Below are 13521 nucleotides of genomic sequence, written 5' to 3'. Positions count from 1 at the left end.
TTACAATGCTTAATAAACAAATTAAAAAATAGATAATATGAAGAACACTGGAAATCCGTAACACGTGGATTATTGAAATGTCGAGTATGGACGAGGGAAAAACGAAACCATTTAACGTTATGGGATCAAGTAAAATTCTAGACAAAGAAGAACGGTGGAGAGTAAGACGACTCCAGAAGCAGTCCATTCCCTATGCGACGATAACCTACTAAGCAGACCTAGTATATAATTTAATAAAACCATGGTCACACACACACACACACACACACACACACACACACACACACACACACACACACACACACACACACACACACACACACATATATAGTCATTCACATGCAGTACTGTTTCGCTGTATCACAGCTCAACAATGCGGCTAGACAGGCAACTACCTAAAGCCAGGATCGAACGACAGTCAAGGCTTCTAACCATTACGCTAATTGGCTGTGAATTAACAATGTGTTGACATCGTCCGAAATACCTAAGCGCGATTTCTTTACACAAAGAGCATCGCTAATGGTAATTCGTATATCACTTCCCAACATGCTCAACTCAAGATAAGGAGCATTATATTCATCCACATAATGTATCACAGCTCATCAATGCGGCTAGACAGGAGACGCTACCTCAAGCCAGAATCGAACCCGACCGCCCGTAATCAAGGCTTCTAACCATCACACTTGGCTGCTGCTGTGCGGGCTGTAAATTAACGATGTTTTGACATCCTCCGAAATACCTAAGCTCGAGATAAAGTCGCCATTATATATATATATATATATATATATATATATATATATATATAAACAAATGATTAATAAAACATGTTAAAAACATCTTGAAAAAGAGTTAAAAACATATTTAATTTTAAAAAGGAAGCACAAGATAAGTGGATAGTCCTTAATCTGCGGAGTTTCAAAGAAATACTCTCCTTCTCATCAAAGGGCAGGAATTAGCAAAATGCGGGATCGGAATATATATATATATAATGGCGACTTTATCTCTTCATTGATAAGTATGTGTAGCATCAAAATGTATCTGATATTAACAAATAAATTAGTATATTTAAAAAGTGCGTTGTTTTTAGCTTTCAAACGTATCAATTTATATACGTAATTATTTTCAATTTTCAATTAATACACAGCGCTTCAAGTGCAGGCAAAGAAAAAAAATTCTTTCATTATTTAAATTTTGTGCGGCGGATGACTGTTTTTATTTAATTTTTATTGTTAAATATCGACCCGTTATGAAGATGCAAGGACTAACTATAACACTCTCGCACGCAGAAATCTCTCATGCGGTCAAGAAAAAAAACAAAACAGACTCTTCATTGATAAAGACGTGTAGCATCGAAATATATCTGATAAAAGTAAATAAATGTGTTTATTTGAAAAAAATGCGTTGTTTTTAGCCTTCAAAACGTATCCATTTATATACGTAATTATTTTCAATATATATATATATACATACATATATATATACTATAATATAAAGCTGAATGTCTGTGTGTGTGTGTGTGTGTGTGTGCGTTTCTGGTCACGAATAGGCTCCTATATGGTTGACTATTTTTAAAAACTGATTACATATAATGATAGAAGATGTATCGAGACACAGGAATAGGTATGTTTGATCTGGCAGAATGGTGGTTCATTAAAATTGTGGGGTCTGCGTTCGCGCCTGGTCCACAAAGTATGGAAATAAAAAAATTGAAAATTAAAAAAAAAAAACCGTTTACAAGTGTTTTTGATATAGATGTACGTAATATTACTTTGATAAGTATGTTTTAACTTAAATAGGGATGGTATAATAAAATTGTGAGGTCTGCGTTCGCGTCTGGCATCCATAGAATGGAAATAGGCACAAACTTTAATAATGGAAATATGTCACAAATTTTAACAAGGTTTTTTTAATATAGATCCACAGAATATTGTGATAAGTGTTTCAGTGTGAACAGTGTGAAAATTATGGGGTTTATCTATTTTATTTTTACTTTCATCATATTTTGCTTTGGTTTTTATACCCCCAGATTCAACCCAAATTTACAACCCTTCCTTTTTATAACCTATCATACTTTTATAAATCAGAGTCCATTTTCTGTAGGCTGTTTTTGAACCCAGTCAACGACGGGTACTTTTGCTAGTACACACACACACACACACACACACACACACACACACACACACACACATATATAAGGTTAAAGGTATTCAAGAGTGATAACAAATGAATTTAATGAGGTCGTTAAGTGTGCTCAATAAAAGAAGAGCAAGATATATATTTTATGAATATAAACAAATTTACATGATCGCGACACTAGACATGCTAATGTTTTGGACGTAAGGCGACTAAATAAATGGTTGCTTTCACAGAAGAAACCACTTTCTTTTTTTCCTTCCGTCTGTCTGTCTCTCTCTCTCTCTCTGTCTCTCTCTCTGTCTCTCTCTCTTTCTCTCTCTCTATATATGTATATGCATACATATCGGTCGAAACACTGTGAAAATACCACGCAAAATGTAGCAGTCCCAATAATACATGAAAGAGTGACATTCGTTTTTATTTATTTAGATAATATTTAACTGATGAATATTTTTGCAGTGAGAAGAAAGAGACTATTGTTTGAAAACATTTAAATTAATATAACTTAATAAACGTAATCATATTGATACACTTCTTTAAAAGATATTTAGTTAACAATGACAGTTACTTTGTCTGCCTGCTGTTTGCCAGCGGCATTCACCCTAGGCGGGTTGAACCGGCTTGCCATGTAGGAGGAAGCTGCACGGAACTATTAAGTTCGCAACCGGCGCCCCAGTCGCATACATAGCCCGACGGTTAAGGAAGATAACGGCGTTAGATTCTTACAGGGAGGTTTTGATGTCTTCCTACATACAGCGCCTTGTATTCCAAAATATTCATCCATATGGTACTGACCAGGCTTAATGTTGCTTAACTTCGGTAACGAGAACCAGTGTGTCAACCGTATATCTGCAGCAACAATTTCCACTGCTCTCTATCTGTGCCTAAAACTAAACGTACATTCCACGAGAAGAGCTTCTTTCCTAGAACTGTCGGTTTGTGGAACAAGATACTCTTGAGCTGCTTCCCTGCTGACTATATCTTGGTCCTTTTGAAGTTTTATGTAAATAAGTTTTTGTTGACCTGTTCTCCTTAATAACTAAACATTATTCAACTTTCACTATTACTGATTATCATTGCGTTCTCGCGGACTACCTAACACTTAATCCGTATCCTTGAGTATATTTCCGGCCTTGATAAGTTGTGACTTTAAAATAATAAAAAAAACAACTTTTTATTCTGACTTGTAACGACCCCCGTTGTGTCATAATCAGGCGGATGTACAGCAGCAAACAAGAGGAAAGAATAATTTCTTTTATCCTTTATCAAAAAGCTTGTATTGATGGGATTTTGAATGCATTACGTGTTCGACGTTTCAGATGGTTTGGCCATGAATAACGTGCCATCTCCTGCATCAACTCAATAATCCACATGGATACCCCAGGCATGAAAAGGTTTGAAAAACCAAGGAAAACCTGATTTGATTGTGCACAAAGTGACTTTTACGAAACATAAACACGGATATTGTACACATTTATTATATCACAAGAAATAAACAACCGCGAAATTTTCATAGGATCCTGCTAGTACCGATATACTTTCCTTTGTTTTTATTTCTGGTCAAAATTATTGCTCAGTTTGTTTTTAATTGATCTAATTTTAAAATTTATTAGGCGTCGACATTCTTTTCTGCATCATTAATTTGTTCAGTTCTTATGGCATCTTTTGTTATGGTTAATTAAAAAGACAACGGTTAATTGTGAAACAAAACTTGACTTCCCCGCTTTATATAAAAGCGGGAACGAGCACGCATACATGAACAAAGAGAAACCCTCAGAACAAATGTTTATCAGGTTAGTATGCTAGGTTGCTAAAAAGGAGGACACATATGAGAGAGGGATAGAGTAGAGTGCGCGCGTGCGTGTGTATGTGCGAGAGAGAGAAAGAGAGGGGGGAGAAGGAGGAGAGAATTAGAAATGGGTAAGAACTTATAAACGAAAGTAAAAGTGAAAGTGGTAAATATCAACTTTATTTAATCAATTTTTTTTTTCAATCTTGTATAAGTGAAAGTGAAAGTGAAAGTAGAAAAGTACAATCTTCATACAAAGAGAAATAAATCTTGTCTATGTGAATAAGTTCATTGTTCCGGGTGATGTTGTTTTGTCAGCTGCTGCTGCTACTATAAGTGTTGCTGTTTCTAACCAATAGTAGTAGAATGATCGAATGTCGGTGATGCAATATATTACTTTCTCCTTGTGTCCTCTTTCTCTAAACTTCTGTTTCTCTATCTATAAACCGTTTACTTTTTCGTTCTCGACATATCCCTACTCGTTTAATTTGTTTTACTCTATGTATATAACTTTCTCTTAACAGTTATTTGTCACTCCTAATTTCTATTTTTAATTCTTTTTTTTTCTTACCTTTTTCCATATCTATATTTTCTATATTTCCCTTTTATTCTATTTGCAACATTTAAAAAAATGTATTCTTCTCCGTTAGTTTATATTCGTCTTTCTTTCTTTTTTCTACGCGTATCCCCTATCTCTCCATCTTTTTTATTTCTTTAGTTTTTTTCATAATTTTCATTTTTTTCTTTTTTTATTTCATTCTTAAAACTGGCTGTCTTAATATTTTCTTTTCCTTCTTATCATTCACTTTCCTTTCCCCATAATGACCACCTGCATATTATTATTATTTGTACTCATTAGAAAGATTCTTCTCTGTCAATAATGTGTGATATTCCCTGGAGTCTGGGTGACAATAAGTTCCCACCCAAATTTCCAGTACTCTCCACTTTTTTCGATAACCTTTTCACATTAATTTTACCAAACGTTTACCATTGACTTTTCGCTCTACGACAACCATTTGCCTTCATTGTAATTTTGGTAGCGATAAGCCTCCCCAAGGTCCCAGCTCTCTTTGCACTCATCCAGTGGAGGTCTGGTTAGTGCTTTCTTTCTTATGCCTCTCCATCCTTATTAACACTTCACGACTATTTAGTGTGGCACCAGTCTATGCCGACACCACAATTTGTTTTGAAAAGTTAGTTAATTTACAACTTTGCAGCTTTAATTTTCTTGGTTCCATGCAAGATTTCGTTATCGTTTTGTATTACTCCTGATGCAGTTTCCATACGGCCGTTTAGCATTTGTAGCTTATGTGGGTTAGTTTCCGTATTCAAGGGGTTTCATTAAGATTTTAACTATTTTCAGCATTATCATCTATTGTATAGTCTCAGTCTTCCCCTTCATTCCAATTTATTTTAGTCTTTTATCCATATAAGGTTGGATTATTCCTATTACTCTTATAATTATTGGGGTTATATTGACTATCTTCATGTTCCTTATTACTTTCAGTTCTCTGATTAGTTCCGCATATTTGCATCGTTTTTCTGTAACTGTTTCCCTTTTCTTTTCTTATTTTTGTTTCTTGTTTCATCGCTTACTATATTGTTTTCTTGACGGTGTCTCTCGCTGTGGTGACCAGTCTTTCTGTGTTCTGGTTCATATAGTTTTCTCAGTTTTTTTATGCCTTCTACATAGTTCCATTCCCACTTCATTCCCTTTCACGAAGAGTCGACCAGAATCACCTCTCGAGTGTCATGCATCGTCATTAGTTTTTTCGTCTGCTGATCAAAGTTTAAGTCCCCTTTATACCTTTGTTTGCAAAGAACTTCACGTTGTCCATGTACACGAGATGATTCATTCTTTGTTCTGTGTCTGTAAACATGTACCCGGCATCACATGTAAGTACGTAGATGACTAGCATGATAATAGTAGTAATAATCTTATTGTATATTTTGTATATTTTGTATATTTTAAGCATTAAATTATCCATGCTTGAATGATTTGATCGTCGGCTTTCTTGTGGTCAATTCATATCATGTCTATGTTACTTTTCTTGCTTTTTGCCTTCTTTAGGATCTTTTGATATATGTATAGCAAATCGTGTGTCCTCTTTATTTCTTTTACGACACCCGTTTTATTCTTCGGCCAGTAGTCCACGATTGCTAAGTAAGTGGTAGATTTGTTCACTCAGTTGTGATGTTAATATATTCCACATGATTAGTATTAGTAAGCAGCTTATTGGTCTGTAGTTGCTCGGGGTATTTACATTTTCAGTGTCTTTTTGTCTTAATGTAGTTCTTTTTTCGTTCATCCATTCTGGTACTTCTGTTTTGCAGATACATCCTCTCGGTTTTTGTACCAGTATATCATGTAGGTACGTACATTTTTAAAACCAGTGTCTCGATATTCCAATAGGTCTGGTGCTTTTCAGTTTACTATTTTCATTAGCGTGGTCTTGAGCGTTTCTTAATTTATTTCGATTTCGCTTCCTTCAATTTCATAGTGATGTGCAACAAGGTTTCCATTCTACTAGATCTTCAGCAGACGTGCTTACAGTTATATCTCATAGGATGAGCGAGTCTCTCGACGGAGGCTTCCTTTCTAGGGCAATTGTTATTTATATATTAAAGGCCTTTGATAAGGTAAGGTATAAAGGTCTACTTCACAAGATCTGCAGTTACGGTATAGCTAGAAATGTCATCTCAATTATTAAATCATTTCCCACTGATAAGTTCATAAGAGTAGTAGTTTATGGGCAGAAATCAGAAGCTCACAGTATTAATGTTGGAGTCCTTCAGCGTTCCATTCTTGGCCCAACTCTCTTCCTGATCTACATCAATGATCTTCCAAATCACATCCTTACATCATTCGTAGACATTTATGCTGACGAAACTACAGTCTATGGTAGCACATCACAGACCGTAAACGACCAAGTTCTCTCTGATTCTCTCTCCTCTGACCTTGAGCATGTGGTACAATGGGACAAGAGGTACTTTTAATACATCTAAAACCAAGCTTCTATTTCTACACCATCTACTGATACCAATCTGGCATCGGTTGAAAGGAATGGCCCTCGTCTTGGGGAGGCTTCATGTTTTGACAAGCTTCTGGGCTTGACCTTTACTTCTGACTTGAAATGGAACACGTATATCAAATCCATTGCCAAGGTCGCTGGAAAAATGGCGGGATCCTTCTACGGCTTCAGTAGATATCTCACTCCTGATGCAATTATTTACCTATATAAAAGCTAGGTACGGCCAAGGATGGAGTACTCTTCTTGCTCTTCCCTGCAACCGTTTTCCGACAGAAAAGACGTTGCGAGTCTGCCTCCGCTTTATCGTTATTTTGATAAATGGTGATTCCTGTGTAAAAAAAAAAGAATGTAAATATATAAAGTATTAATCATAGGAGGTGATAAATAGTAAAATGGATTAATCCTGATCGTATAAATACAACACTGGTGAATTAAAAAAATATATTCATTTTGAATTTGGAGACAGACGAATCTCACAGGTAAGGAAGGCATTTTTTATAACATGAATAGGTTAGCCAAATTAATCAAGAGTAGGAAACTAGATCTAATATCTGTAAAAAATTGCTCTTGTTATTAAGAGAGGTGGTGCTTAATCAACGCTGCTGAAGAGCCAGGACTTAATATACTGTTTTGTTTTTAAATCCCCGAAACAGTGTTTTATCGTAAACAACTGATCATCCCTTAAATAAACATTAGGACTATAGTGAATTTAAGAGAGCAAGTTGGTGCATTGATTGCAGATGATTGAATGACTTACTGACTAAATAGTTTTTTAATGAATGATAAAAAATATAAAAATTAAATAAGTTTTGTTTTAATATAATTTTAAAGGTTAAAAAACGTCCAAGACTATATATATATATATATATATATATATATATATATATATATATATATATATATATATATATATATATATATAAGTAGGTTGTAGTTTGCTTGAAGCATTGTTGAAGAAAATTATAAGGTAAAATTAAAAGCCAAGAACAATGCGAGATTTTTTTTTATATAGAGTAAAATTAAATGCAAACAAAAGAAATAAAGTTCTTTTTTTGTTGTTTGTTTTTTCTTTTTCACACAAATTTTAACTCTAAACAACAGTAATTGTTTTTTTCTGTTGTATTCAATGGTGATATAAATCTCAATATATTTCAGACTTATTAGTCCATTTTCAAGAGAAGACAGCGGAAGAGTGTTCAAAATTGGAAAAGTAGCCGCCGAGTTTGCCACGTGATACCGCGAAATATAGAACAAAAAATGACGTTAGGAGAACGTTAAAATAAATCAGTTGATGTTTGAAATACTTGTTGCGTTTGTGAATCAAGGGAGATGACTATTCAAGCAAGGTTTTTTTTTGTTTTTTTTAATTATTGTTTTTCTTATGTTTTAAACTTATATTATAAAAGCGGAGCTCAATTCCAGTCTATTGTTTAGTGTGGGAGTATTTTTTGAAATAATTAAAGATTCGAGGATACGAAGTTGACCTACGTTTCTTGAAGAAGCAAGAATGTTGATGTGAAAATCTGGTTCTGAATTAATGCAAGTGCGAATATGTTTATAGAACGACGAAGCAGTAGTGTTTAAGTGCTCTTTAATGCGGTGATGAAGCAATCTGGTAGTGCTTCCGATGTAAGATGCACTGCATTTAGCGCATTGTAGGTCGTAAACAACGTGGTTCTTAAAGCATAAACCTGTGTGTGATATTGGGCAATTAGAGAGTGAACAAGGGGAAGGTGTATGCGATGGATGTTTTCGGTTGAGCTGTTGTCTTAAAGTAGATCCAGTGTGGATGAGTTGAATGTTGAGCCCCTCGCTGCGGATGGCTTTTCGGATTGAAGATGAGATTTTGTCACTGAGGAAGGGTAGTTTTAGAAAACAATTGTTAGAGAAGGGTCGGGTGTTGCGTTTTTTCTTTTTAAGTGAGGATAGGATCGTATTAGGGTAGCCGTTTAGTGAGAGGGTCTGTAGGAAATTGTTAGTGTGTGTATGTTTGTCGGAGATGTTAGTGCATTTGTCTTGTATGCGTGAGATTTCGGCATGTGCGTAGTTTAGTTTGTCCTTGAGAGGTAGCGCAGATTTGAAATGTACGAAGAGGCGTTTGCTGGCGGGTTTTCTGTAGAATTCAGTGCATATGGCACCATTTTTTTAAATTTGTATTTTAAAATCAAGTAGAGAAAGGGATTCCGAAGAGTCTGGGTGTTCTATAGTAAATTTTAAGTTTGGGTCGGCGTTATTGAATTTGTGGAAAATGTTAATAGCTTCTTCGCGAGAGTATGTGATAATTAAAATGTCATCGATATATCTAGTAAAAAGGAGATAAGAATAGCAGGTACTAAGGGTGTGTCTTTCGAGTTTGTCCATATAAGCAATGGCAAGAATACCGGATAGACTGGAGCCCATGGGTAGTCCAGATACTACCCTTCCTCAGTGACAAAATCTCATCTTCAATCCGAAAAGCCATCCGCAGCGAGGGGCTCAACATTCAACTCATCCACACTGGATCTACTTTAAGACAACAGCTCAACCGAAAACATCCATCGCATACACCTTTCCCTTGTTCACTCTCTAATTGCCCAATATCACACACAGGTTTATGCTTTAAGAACCACGTTGTTTACGACCTACAATGCGCTAAATGCAGTGCATCTTACATCGGAAGCACTACCAGATTGCTTCATCACCGCATTAAAGAGCACTTAAACACTACTGCTTCGTCGTTCTATAAACATATTCGCATTTGCATTAATTCAGAACCAGATTTTCACATCAACATTCTTGCTTCTTCAAGAAACGTAGGTCAACTTCGTATCCTCGAATCTTTAATTATTTCAAAAAATACTCCCACACTAAACAATAGACTGGAATTGAGCTCCGCTTTTATAATATAAGTTTAAAACATAAGAAAAACAATAATTAAAAAAAACAAAAAAAAAACTTGCTTGAATAGTCATCTCCCTTGATTCACAAACGCAACAAGTATTTCAAACATCAACTGATTTATTTTAACGTTCTCCTAACGTCATTTTTTGTTCTATATTTCGCGGTATCACGTGGCAAACTCGGCGGCTACTTTTCCAATTTTGAACACTCTTCCGCTGTCTTCTCTTGAAAATGGACTAATAAGTCTGAAATATATTGAGATTTATATCACCATTGAATACAACAGAAAAAAACAATTACTGTTGTTTAGAGTTAAAATTTGTGTGAAAAAGAAAAAACAAACAACAACAAAAGAACTTTATTTCTTTTGTTTGCATTTAATTTTACTCTATATAAAAAAAAATCTCGCATTGTTCTTGGCTTTTAATTTTACCTTATAATATATATATATATATATATATATATATATATATATATATATATATCTAATATGTTTGTAGTCATCGACATACAGCCCTGTTTCGTTGTATCACAACTCATCAGTTCCGCTAGACTAGCACCTATTCGAAGCTGAGGATCGAACCTAGAACCGTCGTGATGACAGTCGGCAGTTCTACCTCTTCACCACGGAAGCGATGGCCGCAACTAATCTGTCCGAATGTCCATTTAAATAAATATCCGTCCGCTACTTATAATAATATACAATAATAATAATAATAATAATAATAATAATAATAATAATAATAATAATAATAATAATAATAATAATAATAATAATAATAATATAGTAATAATATATATATATATATATATATATATATATATATATATATATATATATATATATATATATATATATAAAGAGATAGATAGATAGATATGAATGAGGGATTTAAATGAAGAGAATAAGATCAATTCTTTAGGATAAGACTTATTGGGATAATGCCAAACTCAACAAATTATACTGAACCTTATATAGAAATCAATAAAGAAAGAAAATGACGATATAAAACTATATAGTAATATATATATATATATATATTCATTCTTTCAATAAGGGTGATACATTAATTGGGGTGCAGGGTAAGTGAAAACTCTTTATACCATTGTATTTCGAAGCCTAATGCTTCTCATTAGAAGGATGCGAAGTCTAGCGATAGTTACAGTAGGAGCGACATGAAATATTGAGGCTGTATTGGAGAGCTAAATTGGTCTTTATGATATAGGAGGAGTATAGTTTTTATTATACAATACAGGTAATTATATGGCATATCTGTCATAGTGATTATAATATATGTGGACAAAGTGTATGATTAGACTCTCTGGGAGAACATATGGTACGTTAATTGGAGAAAGATGCTTGTTTAATCATATATATTAAATATTAATATATATGTACAGAAAGAGAGAGAGAGAGAGAGAGAGAGAGAGAGAGAGGAAGAGAGAGAGGAGAGAGATTAAATATTAAAATAACGTGTGTCTGCATATCTTTCTTTGATTCTTATTAGCTTCCGAGTTTCGGTGGTAACTGGCCGATGTATTTGCCGTACTCATAGTGCACGCTACTACTGAAATGATTTTATACTGAAAGGTAAAGAAAATTATAGAAGCGTTAAGATTGATCAATGACATGAACTGATTATTAGACATGGGGCATTTTTACCATAATGTGTTGAACTTTCATTTCAATATAACCAGTTGTAGTCATCAATAAAGTAGTGTTGAGGTAATGTGTTCCATAATAAGAAAGACCTTGCAAAGAAACACTGTCCATGAAAATTCCACCAGGCATATGTGAGAGAAAAAAAATGTGCTATGTAAAATTGCTCCCCCAGACATGGCAGCACTATTCTACTCGTTTATTAAGTACTGTGGAAGTAAATTAGCATTCATTTTTGAAAAGGGGTGTTTTTCTCCCGAAATTATCAAAAACGTTACATCTTCTCGGATATTTTTTTATTAATACACTTTACTGATTTAAAATGTGAAAATATTTTTTAATAATGACTATATTTGTAAAGATTCGTTACCCAAATGTTGACTTCGATTGTGCGTTTTTGTTCAGACTTTTACCATTCCGCTTTTTCTGCATTGCTATCCTCTTTCATAAATGTCCATATACTTAAATAAATACATCATTTGATAATATAAAAAGCTAAGTTAATTTATTAAATAATTACACACACACACATACACACACACACACATATATATGTCAGTCTGTTTATCTATCTATTTATCAATCTATATACATAAATAATACTTTTAATTATATATATATGTATATAGATGTGTGTGTGTGTGTGTGTGTGTGTGTGCGTGCGTACGTGTGTATTCTCCGCGTGCGATCTTATTGGTACCAACTAAATCCAGCTCGGATAATATGACATCCAACTCTTGGAAGGTCCTTGGTTACCGCTTACTTCCTGACTCATCAAAAATGACGTTAATCGACGTCGTCAAGGTGATTGATCCCAGCCGATTTGCTATGACAACTGTAGCTAACAATTCCAGCCGGGCACACACGCGCAGAAGACTTCGTTGTAATTGGAGGAGCGATAGAGGTGGGGGAGGTATTAGTTCCGGCGATCCCATCCTTTTACCAGTGTTTCCGTGTATTTGTGTGCATGTGTGCTTGTGCGTGTGTGTTTACCTTCGGTTTCACAAGCTGTCCAGCCTATCCGGTCTCCTATTCGTACCTAATATGCGCACATGCTTGTGCGTGTGTTGTTTACCAATTAAACCCGGCTAAAAGGAACTTCCGAGACGAAATAAACGTGGACTAAGCTTGTTAGGTTATTTTTCATGTGTTTACATTTACTTCTGTTTAAAAAATCGATTATTCTGATAAAATAAATAGTGCTTGTGTGTGTGTGTGTGTGTGTGTGTGTGTGTGTGTGTGTCCATACATCTTTTAAAGTTAATTGTGTAAGTGTATATGGATATTTGAGTGCGTGGGTAAATTTGTGTCCAGACATTGATGTATTAAATAGGCATTCCCATATTTTTAGAGGTGGTGGGGGACGAAATATTGTTGGAAAAACAGAACTAAACAGAGTAATTAATTTTATACGTGTGTGTATATATATATATATATATATATATATATATATATATATATATATATAAATAATTATTATTCTTTATGTAAATACAGACATATCTTGCTATAATGTGCAGACCGTTTCAATCATAATTGATCTCATCAGGCAAGAAGATTTAAAAATTCGAAAATTGAAAAGGAGTTCAAGACTATTTTCAATTTTACAGGGGAGAAAATATATTTAGCCATGACTATAAATCATTAAGCTTGTTTCACGCTAGTCATGGCGAAATTATATTTTCTCTCCTCGAAAATTGAGAATAATAAAAAATATAATTTGCTCTCTATCAACGACCCTTGTGGAAATTCAATTATTCTTAATTTTTGGATATCTTTCTATCTGGAATATATATATATATATATATATATATATATATATATATATATATATATATATATATATATATATATATATATATATATATATAAATTTAACTAAAAAGATGAGAAATAAAAGTTACACAACTTATTAAATCAATAACACGAGAAGAAAAAAAAGAAAAGAACCTTGTTAGGCCATGGAATTTCGAAGCTAAATGCTTTTAATCAGAAAAGGAGAAAACCGGCATTATAACACTATA

Source organism: Euprymna scolopes, chromosome 7, assembly GCF_053919585.1.
Source record: "Euprymna scolopes isolate OS-2025 chromosome 7, ASM5391958v1, whole genome shotgun sequence".
Taxonomy (NCBI): domain Eukaryota; kingdom Metazoa; phylum Mollusca; class Cephalopoda; order Sepiida; family Sepiolidae; genus Euprymna; species Euprymna scolopes.
This window is presented reverse-complemented; position numbering follows the sequence as displayed.